Genomic DNA, 8,116 nt, shown 5'->3' on the forward strand with positions numbered 1-8,116 from the left:
GGTGGTACACGCCCATCCAAAAGAAACCTGTTCACTCTACTCTTATAGGCTTCAGAGTTCAACTTATCAGGAAAAACAGACCCAGACAGGTCGTTCCAAATTCATAGTAACATATTGATTTTTAAAATAACGCAAAAGTTATAAAAAAAACTTTTTGTATCTAATATACAAGACACGAAATAGAACTGTTTACAAAAGGCAATGCATAGAGAATTAAAAATGTTTTCTAGAAATATTTTCCTATTTTAAGTAAGAACATAGACTTGGCAGAGGAATCGACTAGGATTCAATCCTATCTGCAAACACGTAGTACGTGCGGTGCTAGCTAGAACGATCCAGACGTGCGATCTCGACCGCTGGCATCTACGGCGTTTTGCGGTCGTGTGAAACGACTTTAACGCTGCCAAATTATTGCAACAACTCTACATTAAATGTTTAAGATAATTCAATTAATAATTTCACCATAACTTCTCTACCATCTTTCTGTTCTGTTTTCATTTTACTTACTTTATGAACAGAATACAAATGATTTACTCATTTTAAACTATTCCAGTATTAAAGTTAGGTGAATCAACATCCATATTCTGTTGCACAATGTACTTAAAGGAGTATTCAAGCCATGAATACTATACTGTAGACGAGGAGTAAGATGGCACAGTTAAGGTCAGGGGTGGCCAACCTGCGGTTCGCGAGCAACACGCAGCAGTAAAGGATATTGGTGGCTCACGATAAATGTATCAACTAAACTTTTCATTTTTATGTCATAATATTTTTAAAAAATATTACCGTGAAATTTAATCACCGATCAGAATTAATTGATCAGCGTCTGATTGAATTACTAAGAAGTGATATCACCGATTATTTTCCAAGGTATATATATATTATTATAGCAATTTACATATTTTGTACTTTTATTTATGTGTTGTAAATATAATTACAGTATAATTTCTTTCTGAGTTACTGTTAAATACGTATTTCATTACGAAAAAAATGAGAAATTTTGTAAAACGTGTCAAACTATCTAGAAGCTTCGCCACCTCTGCTGTAGATACTACTCCGGTTAGAATAAGAGATATAGTTATATCCTTTATGTCAAAGCAGACATGGTACTGTGGAGCTATTCACAGAAAAAAAAATGGACAGATTCGAAAGATGAACACAGGGGAGCTCAATCTAATTTTAGTTTTAACAAAATTCAGCTGTTCTTAGATTCATCTCATGACGTGCATTAGCCGTCACTGTAAATGATTTTTAGTAGATAGTAATATAAATAAAGGAATAAATATTTAGAATTATCATCGTGGGCAGCCAGTTCGATTACCGAGAGGTACAGTTTGTTAGTTATATAATAATGCAGCTTCTCATAAACGCTGAAGGCAAATATTCTGATTGAGCAGTGGTAGCGATAGACCACTCAAACTTGTGATTGTAGGTCGCAGGTTTTATTCCCGAAATACAATGTTATAATTCACATTTTATGCATTAATTATTAAGGATTAAAACTACCCACAAAACAAGTTTCTAAATGATGGGCACCATCGTCCTCTGCGCACAATAATGCTACATTTCGATCGCCAGCCTGCCTGCCATGCGTGACAATTATGGTATCTTCGAGAGAGGCCTTGCAGTGAGCGTCTGTGGGCTAAAATGATGACGACGAAAGATTCTGATGTCACAAAACTAAAAATCCTTTTTGTTGCTATTCAATTAGATAACTCTATGACGGTTATTTTCATACCACTAATCCTTTGATATAATTAAACCATAGGTTTACTTTTAATGCAATTACGCAACGTATATTTATAGTAAAATCTCTGGTTATGGTCGCTTATTTTCCTCAACAAACTACGGGGTAAATTGATGGCCTATACAATTTCATACACCTTATGAAAATTTTACTCATGCCATGAACAAGACGCATCTAAAATTCTATCCCCTTTAAACGTCCCTCGATCTCGGTCAAGAGTAAAAAGGAGTCTATTATTTTAGGTGTGACGCTAGCAAATAACCAGATAATTATATTTATAATTATAATTATGGTTATAGAGAAAGCAGGCGGTAAGAGAACGTGGGCGATCACCTACCCTTATCTAATCAAGTCACACAAGTTTTTAGGAATTCTTATCCACCTCAATCACTGATGGTTGCAATTGACCCATAGGTTTATTTATATGACTACCGTACCATTATTACACAAAGTTTTCATTGTTTGTTATACACTTACTTGATTATATTTTGCATGGGTTTAGTGATGACCTATGCAAAATTTCATAGTGCACCAATAACCCAAAAACACCGAGGCCCGTGTCAGGGCCGCGTGTTACGGTCGAACCGGAAAATTGTCAATGCCGTTGTTCGTCGGCGGACATTTCGATCGCTTCCGCAGTCTGCTTGTTTTGCTAAGCGAAAAATTTGCAAGCATCTATTCAAACTAATTATTTTTGCTATCCAAGCATACTATTAGGCGGAAATTCGTTCTTTATGTTTTATTATCTATGGGTAGACTTATGGGTTCTATCTATGAAGGTCTATAAAAAGACCATTCAACCAGTCTTCACTGTTTTTCCTTGATCAACCCATCATTTGGCGGAGTAAGTACTATCTTTGATGCTACAAACTAAACATGCCTCCAACGCTTACCGACGACTTTACCAAAGTCATCTATGCAACATACAAGTGGACGTCGTAGCTATTGGCGGTTTATGGCCTCCACTCTAAAACATGAAGCCCCAAGCGGTCATCCGTTCCGAGCTGCCTTATCCACTGCCACTCTATCATGCTGACTCGTTAGGCTAAATCGGTTCCTTTTATTTGTCTACGTTTCTCAACATTCCAAATTCGAACTCGCAGAGAAATCCAGAGCTCCATCACTCGATAACAATTGTGAGTTTGTCGATGAGGCCAGAAATAGAGTACACAGGGATAAACAGAAAGAGACAAAATGTGAAAAAAATTCCTAACAAATATTATCGACGACGTATCGTTATAGCAGCTGCTACTATATTTTTGAAAGAAATATACTTACTTCTTAAGTATGGCGACATCTATGTAAAATTGAATTGAAATAAAACTTAATATTCGCTGTAACATAGCAATACGTTTACATATCTGTTTACAAGTCGCTTTGGTGGCCAGCACAAGATATGTCATCCTGGCAATCTTTGGGGAAGCCCTATGTCTTACAGTTGGTGTCTATCGACTATATAGAAGAATATGTAATATGATTACGGGTCAAATTAGCAATGTAACATAACTGACTTCTGCCTAACCCACTGTAAAGTTTTCACTAGATGGACCGACGACATAGTTGATGTTGTGAGAAATCGTTGAATGCAGTCAGCGCAAGACCACTCATGGCGGCCTTTTGGAGAGGCCTGCGTTTTGCAGTGGGCGTTTTTCAGTTGGCATGACGATGATGAAAGTTTGCACCATTATATTTGACAAATAAATGTAAATAAAAAACATTTGCCGCCTGACTGTGGACGTGTATAACCTGTGAATAAAATTATGAATATATAAATCATTGATCCAAATGAAAGGCCACATTTTTGAGTAAACTTTATTATTATTTCAACGTTTACATTCTCATCCCCTACATCTCTAACACAGATAGCATTTATTTAGCGACAGTGTATAAGTATAGAAAGGAATCGCATGACTACATCTACAGTCTACGAAGGGTGTAAACGCTTACAAAGTCCTTTAAACATTATAAACAGTACATCAATATATTTACGTAAACATTGTTTGGCCAACATCTAAACATCAATGCATAAATATTACTTACATTACATTTCGATATAGAGACATGCGTCTAATTCTCTTTTATTATCCATCCTGCCTACCTCATTTATATAAGTGGTAACGTTATAGTTTAAACATATAGTAATTCATCATTTTTCATTTCATTATTTTACTATGCTGTCCTATTCCGGGAGAGGCTTCTTAGCTGTACTGCTGCGTAATGCAATTTAAAAAACGTCTTTAGATTTGTAAAGACATAAAATTTTAAAACAAGTCGACAACTTTTAAGACAGTTTAAATACATTTTTAAAAATTATCATATTTTTTTTTGTTAACAAGTTAATATCCTTGATACATTGTATATTTTTAAACACGTTTATGTCAATTAACATGCAAAGGATTTTTTTGTTGTCTACACATGGTTTATTCGTCTATATAAATATATATAAAATTCGTTCTTATTCAAGATGAATGTATAGTTTGTACGTTTATAATCATTTAAAATATAAAATATGGTTATATTTGCATGTGCCGTTTTATTTTTTGATTTAAAAACTGGTAACAATAAGAAAAACTAACAGAAAAATATTTATAAAGTTAAAAAGAAAAGTTCGTTTTAAATTTCGCTGTTATAACTTTAAAAGAGATGTTATCCTACAAATGTCATAGTTCTGAAGAGTTATGCAATATGCGACGCAATTTCTTTTGGTTAAATTAAGTTCACTGACCCTTCCCCTCCGTGAACTCAGCTTAGATGAAGTTGTAAAAGCCTTCGGGCTAGCAACACCGACATCAACAGAAAATAAGTAAGTTTGTTAACAAGATTTCAAATCACACATTATTATTTAAATGAAAGATAATAAATTGATAAATATTGTAAGATATTACAAAAGGTTTCATAAATAATATAAACAGTACAGATCCTGACATGGTTATAGACTCAAAAAACATCGGTACACTTAATATTTATGGTATTAATGGTTGACCCTAACGAATTATGAGTATCCAGAAAACCTCTATTAATTCTATTCTATTCTTTGGTTTAAAGAAACATTTTAAATCAAAGAAACGAATAGTGTAGCGTTCCACAAACAGGGTCATGATAATGTTAACCGACAATTAAGTTACTCTACCCAGGAGTTTGAAGGTCGAATCTTGACATCATGTAAATTTTTGCCATGTAACTTATAGCTTTCTTTAAATCAGAGCCGTAATGTTTTTACACTTTTGTTTTGTTGTACATAAGTCGCTATGACGGTCACTTAAACCGCCTCTATAAAAGAAATCTACCACCAACACGTATACATATTTTACATTAATGATATATCGTGATCGCAAATACCCATGTCGCAAATGTATGAAAATAATTAAAATACAATTAAATTTAAAGTTGTTTCACAAAAACTACTGGTATAGAACATCGAATCGTTGTAACTTCCGACGATTTCAATAGATGGCGCTAGCAGACAAAATGTACTGAAACGTCACCGCTCGGTTGAGGGATTTATAAACAAAGGTGAGTCTACGTCGACCTGACATATACATAGTAAGAAGGTTTGTTCCCAGTTATCATAAATTTAATTAAAGAATATAAATATAGTTAATAGTTATATAAGTAATTATATTGTATAAATTAGTCTGTTTTGATAAAAATAATGAAAACAAAATAATTAAAAATAAATGCGATAAAAAGTTACATATGGTATTGACAATATTAAAAATTTCCGGTGTGCATATAAACCTATTGAGGTACCGAGTTTTTGTTTCCATGTCTCTCTTTACGTAAGTATTGTAGGTCGTAGACAGGCAGGTCTACGGCAATTCGGTCACCATGATAGCGAGCGCCTCGTGCGGCGGGGGCACGTTGAATATCGGCACACCGTCTTCGCCGCAGTACTCCGCGTAGCGCACGCGGCGTAGCGTTCGTAGACCCAGCGAGCTACAGATGCGTTGAGAGTACGCTCCCGTAGCATCCACTTTGAACAGCTTAAAAACAAATTTTGTTTCAATTTAGACACAAGGTAGTTATTTATATGAGATTATATTATTTTGTGTGTATTCATAGATTGTGTACCGACCGTAATCTCCTACGCGGAGTAAAACCGATTTTTGGTTTATCGATATTCGAACCAGACCTTCATTCATAAGAGAAAATTAGTGTTGTACAAACTTAACGAAATTAAAATTAAAGCCTTTTGGCTTATAACTGTTTATTAATTAAATATAATGTTTTCATCGATATATTTCTGCGAGATGTAATACGAAATATATTTGAACTGCAATTTTTAGTGCAAATGTTTAAACCGATTACACCGAACGACTAAAGACGATTGGAAGTTCTCATCATTTCAACCTTAGGAGGTCCATAGGTATAAAAGCCTCCCCCGTAGATTAAAAAAGGAAAAGTAGGTAAAAATTCGTTAAAATAAACTTAAACGATGAATGTACAAACCTTAAAACCGTGCTCCCTGCCAATATCAATGCTTCGTTTCATTAGCTCCTTCGCAAATCCTTTACCCCTCGCCTTATCCGACACAGAAATGATCCTGCATTCCAAAATACTATCCACGTGGAAGGTATTAAAAAGATCAAGGTCTCGGCTCACGGTGTAAAGTATCGTGAATATCTTGTTGTAGTTCTCATCGGACGATTGTTGGATTTGCTCAATCGACTGTTCGATGTCCCCGGGTCACAAGATGCCGTTGAGAGCTACGCCAAGGACCTGGAATATGCCAGATATATATGGTCAGTCATCTTTTCGAACCCACAGATGTATAGGATAAGCTTCTATAATTCTCGCTAGCCACTGGAATAACAAACAGATCGACATGGTGTTGTGCCATCGTGTAGCACGAGGATAACATGGCTGTCTCATTAAATAGTACATGGTAAGAGCAACTGAGGTATTGAAAACCTTTACCAACACAGAGAACGAGAGTAGGAACGTCTAGGGTTGATTTGCGATTGAAAACCAAGAGACGCGCTAACGTATAAGATATTTAATAAACATTTTTTATGTTTTAAATAGTAAATACTATTATTTTGATGTCTCTAAATCGGCGAAAAAATTGATTCTAGTACTTTACCGTAAATCATTAAATTTTAAACATTCCATTCCTGCCACAGAAGCCAATTAAAAAGGCTTCGGGTTCGAAGGCGTTGAGTGGCCTCCACCATTCACTAAAATAGACTCGGGGAAGCAACAATTTCTTTTGGTTTTCGTGCAATGCAGTGACATGAAAGTGCTGGGGAAGGTTGAGTTACGCTCAGGGAGTGCTGGGTATTGTTTAATGGGAAACTACTATGTTCCACGAAGAATCCGACTGTGGAAAGAGTTTATATGTTTATAAATCCCATATGTACATGTCTAGTCTCTCCGTAGCCATGTATTTGTGTACAAAAAGTTTATTTCCGAAATAAAAATGAACCTTACGTTATCCTCGTCCACGACGGCGACGGAGAGTCCGTCGGCCATGGTGGCGTTACAGAGGCGCTCGAGGGCAGCATGCGGCTGTCCCCGCTCGCACAGCGACACCGCCTTGTTGAGCGGCTCGTCCGCGAAGAAGTTGTCCCTGAGATGTTGGATCACCGCCTCGCTCATCTCCGGGGTAATGGTCACGAACTGCGCCATCACTGAAACAGAATTTTATTTATTATTATTATTTATATTCTAATCTTTAAGTTCTCTTTTTGTACTTGATTTTATATCATGTTTAAAAATTAAAATGAATAACCGCTTGCTTGCTACAAGCCCATTCTAGAAATGCGCTGATAATAGCTCTTATTTTTCCCTTTTGCATGCAAATTTGAGATAAATTCATTTATTTATTTTATTGTATTAATTTAATACTCTTTATTGTACACGCCATAAATAAATACATGCATAATAATTTTAAAATATACAGGGGGCGGTTTTATTTGTAGTTACTTCGTTAATTAAGTCGTACATGTTCACCTTACTTGTATGGTCTTTAGGAGTATTTATTTACCAGGGAAAAATACTGTCCCGTCATATCAACATGATATTGCATAGTAATTTCTGCGAGAATTCTCGTGCGCTTTTCATATAATAAAATATAATTATATATCTCAAAAGCTCAATTATATAGCAAGCTATAGCACGCTATGGCTAACACACTCTTGTATTTCATAAAATTATGGTACCCAGTCTTTAGTGGCAACCCAGCGGTAGAGAACTTTTATTTGGAATCGGAGGTCGCTGATTTGATTCTTTGTGCATTGATTGCATAAGATTGCCACTTCGCACAAACAAGTTTCCGGAGAATGGGCAGCAGCGCCCTCTGAATGCCTTAATACCACACTGCGAATGCCAACCCGCCTGCCAAGCGTGGTGAATGTAAGTGATGGTAAA

At 35.7% G+C, this 8,116-nt stretch overlaps 1 pseudogene; it reads right to left on the reverse strand.

Annotated features, from left to right (window-relative positions):
- Positions 1-5,556: 5,556 nt before the first annotated feature.
- Positions 5,557-7,375, reverse strand: LOC137931349 (arylalkylamine N-acetyltransferase 1-like; annotated as a pseudogene).
- Positions 7,376-8,116: the final 741 nt, after the last annotated feature.

This window comes from Battus philenor, unplaced genomic scaffold (assembly GCF_028537555.1).
Source record: "Battus philenor isolate CCGP_79_NKW_IND1 unplaced genomic scaffold, ilBatPhil1.0.hap1 SCAF_11, whole genome shotgun sequence".
NCBI classification, from domain to species: domain Eukaryota; kingdom Metazoa; phylum Arthropoda; class Insecta; order Lepidoptera; family Papilionidae; genus Battus; species Battus philenor.